This window comes from Gossypium hirsutum, chromosome A12, assembly GCF_007990345.1.
Source record: "Gossypium hirsutum isolate 1008001.06 chromosome A12, Gossypium_hirsutum_v2.1, whole genome shotgun sequence".
Lineage (NCBI taxonomy): Eukaryota > Viridiplantae > Streptophyta > Magnoliopsida > Malvales > Malvaceae > Gossypium > Gossypium hirsutum.
This window is the reverse complement of record NC_053435.1, coordinates 55992489-55995934: the sequence shown is the minus strand read 5'-3', so window position 1 is coordinate 55995934 and position 3446 is coordinate 55992489. Positions and strand designations below refer to the sequence as shown.

The window sequence follows — 3446 nt, the reverse complement described above, 5'->3', positions numbered from 1 at the left end:
GTGTTGGGTTGATTTTATTTTTCCTAATTGAATTATTAGATTAGTGTTTATGCTGTTATAGGCCTCAGTGAAATGCTTGATTAAGTAAAATCATGCTTAGGTTATGTGGCATTATAATTGTTTAGATAACTAAAGAATTAATTGTTTAAACGGATTGAAATTGCAATTAATGGACTCAGTACTTAATCAGTGCATGTTTAATTCTTCTAAGATAACTGAAAATTAAATCAGCATTGTATTTGGCGATACATATGCTTTGCATAACTTGCAAGATTGTTGTGATTATATTGTTTCAAGGTATGGCTACTTTGTTACTTCACATAATCCTTTACATGTTTATTAAGCTGAATTAATCGGTTGAATCGACATAGGAATATGCGAGAGATAATTTAATTCAATAAGTATGTATGTGCGCTAGCATGTTTACTTTATTAAATCTGTTTAGTCGGTTGAATTGGCATAGGGATATATTCAGGAGATAAATGGAATTCTTTTATTTAGTAAATAAGTTCATAAGTTAGAAAATTAGTGGGTTGCCGTGAATTTATTCATAACAGCATAAGCACGAATTAAATATTTCTAAGTTAAAAAGGTATAATTAATACAACACAATTATATCATCTTGATTAAATCTTAATTTAAATCGTGTACTAGAACTCTTTTATTTTATTTAAATTGTTTGTTTAGTTTTAAAATCTTAGTTTATAAATCACTCTTTTCAAACCAAAATTATTTTTACCTCACCAAAGTGTTTTAATTAATTTCATAAATATTGCTTATTACAGTCCCTGTGGGTACGATAACTCGAAATTTACTTGTCACTTTATTACTTGTTACGATTGTGTAGACTTGCACATTTCCACCATTCCAAGTTTTTGGGGCCGTTGCCGGGGATTGTTTAAAAAAAACATTATTTGTGAATTTATTTTTACATTTTGGTTCTTTTATTTTCCTGTTCAATTTTACTTACTTAATTAATTCTTCTCTGATTATTTCAGGTGTTTATGAGTATTGACCGAATTATCGACTTACTCTCAGTGGACCCTGAAATAGAATGAACCTTTCGCCAACGAAGAAGACAAGTGAACCAGAGAAGGACCGAAGAGATGAATTTTGAGAATATCAATCAAGGAAACGGAGCAAACCTTGCTCAAAATCCTATCCTTATTGCTGATGATAGGGATAGAGTTTTACGACAATATGCCGTGCCAATTTTTAATGACCTTAATCCAGGTATTAAAAGACCCGAGATCGAGGCACAACAATTCGAGCTGAAGCCAGTCATGTTCCAGATGCTTCAAACAGTGGGCCAGTTCAGTGGAATGCCTACTGAAGATCCTCATCTTCATTTAAGACTGTTTATGGAGGTGAGTGACTCTTTCAAGCTAGCTGGAGTACCCGAAGATGCATTACGATTAAAACTGTTCCCGTACTCGCTGAGGGACAGTGCTCGAGCCTGGTTAAACTCACTGCCACTGAACTTGATTTCTACATGGAAAGAGTTAGCAGAGAGATTTCTTGTGAAGTATTTCCCACCTAGCAAGATTGCTGAGCTGAGAAATGAGATTACTGCTTTCCAACAAATGGATGATGAGTCCTTATTTGAGGCATGGGAAAGATTCAAAGAGTTATTATGAAAGTGCCCTCATTACGAAATTCCGCATTGCATCAGACTTGAGACATTTTACAATGGTCTCAACGCTCACACAAGGATGGTAGTAGATGCTTCTGCTAACGGTGCTATCTTATCCAAGTCTTACAATGAGGCTTATGAAATCATCGAGAGGATCGCCAATAACAATTATCAATGCCAACCAATTGAGCAACGTCAGGAAGAAGAGCTACTGGAATCCATGAAGTGTACGCTCTCACTTCACTTGCATCCCAGGTATCTTCGATATCTTCAATGTTAAAGAATCTTAACACGAATGGGTCTAATAGTTTTGCAGCTCAAATATGAGAATATAGCCTGTGTCTATTGTGCGGAAGGACATGTGTTTGAAGAATGTCCGTCAAACTCAGAATCCATGTACTACAGAGGTAATCAGAACCCGAACCGAGGAAGGCAAGGGCTACAATCCAACTTTTACAACCCATCGTGGCAAAATCACCCCAATCTTTCCTAGAGTAACCAAGGGGCTGGAGGCAGTAACAACTATGCCCAACCTAGACCAACCCAGCTGCCTAGTTTTTCATAGTAACTTCAGAAACCAATTCAGGCTGAATCGTCCAATAGTTTAGAGAATTTATTAAAGGCATACATGGCGAAGAATGATGCCACTCTAAGGAATTTGGAGAATCAAGTGGGCCAGCTTGCTACTGAACTTATAAACCGTCTACAAGGTGCTTTACCTAGTGATATGGAAAATTCAAGAAATCCAGGGAAGGAGCATTGTAAAGCACTAACATTGAGGAGCGGAAAAATGGTAGAGCCCAACACCATTGAAGCTGAAAAAGAGCATACTGAAGCTCAAGATTCGAAAGAAGTTCAACCGAGTGTTGAAGTTCCTATTCCACTAGAACCAAAACCTGTAATACCAGAAAAGGTAACCTCAGAACTAGCCAATTTTGATCAGCCAACCATTCCGTTAGTAGCAGAATTGCCACCAAAGACAAATCAACGAATACAAACTCCAATATATAAACCTCCACCACCTTACCCTCAAAGACTCCAGAAGCAAAAACAGGAGGTCCAATTCAAGAAGTTCCTTGACGTACTCAAGCAACTTCATATCAACATCCCATTGGTTGAAGCACTTGAACAAATGCCAAATTACGTAAAATTCATGAAAGATATCCTGTCTAAGAAGCGAAGACTTGGAGAATTTGAGACGGTAGCTTTGACGAAGGAATGCAGTGCATATCTTCAAGACAAATTACCCCCTAAGCTGAAGGATCCTGGGTGTTTTACCATACCATGCAACATTGGAGCAGCTTATTATGGTAAGGCACTATGCAACTTGAGCACAAGTATCAACTTGATGCCTATGTCGATATTTAAGAAGTTGGGGATAGGTGAAGTTAGACCTACTGCGGTTACACTTCAGCTAGCATATCGATCCTTAGCACATCTAGAAGGAAAAATTGAGGATGTATTGGTACGTGTAGATAAGTTTATATTTCCTGTTGATTTTGTAATTTTAGATTTCTAAGCAGACAAAGTACCAATTATCCTGGGGAGACCGTTCTTAGCAACCGGAATGACACTTATTGATGTGCAGAAGGGCGAACTTACTATGCGCGTTCAGGACGATTAGGTAACATTTAACGTTTTCAAGTCAATGCAATTTCCTGACACAATAGATGATTGTTCTGCAATATCCAATTTAGAGGATTTAATAGTGGAGAAGGAACTCAACTCTGTTGAGGATCCTCTGGAAAGAATTTTGACATCAGACCTTCCAAGTGATGAAGAGGAGGATGGAAACTTAGCTTTGCTAGAAGCT

General features: G+C 37.3%; 1 non-coding gene across 1 annotated transcript; it reads right to left on the bottom strand.

Annotated features, from left to right (window-relative positions):
* Window positions 1–1551: 1551 nt before the first annotated feature.
* LOC121211803 (small nucleolar RNA R71) lies at window positions 1552–1657 on the bottom strand. The gene has a single exon (XR_005907021.1). It is a non-coding gene; the product is annotated as a small nucleolar RNA R71 (small nucleolar RNA).
* Window positions 1658–3446: the final 1789 nt, after the last annotated feature.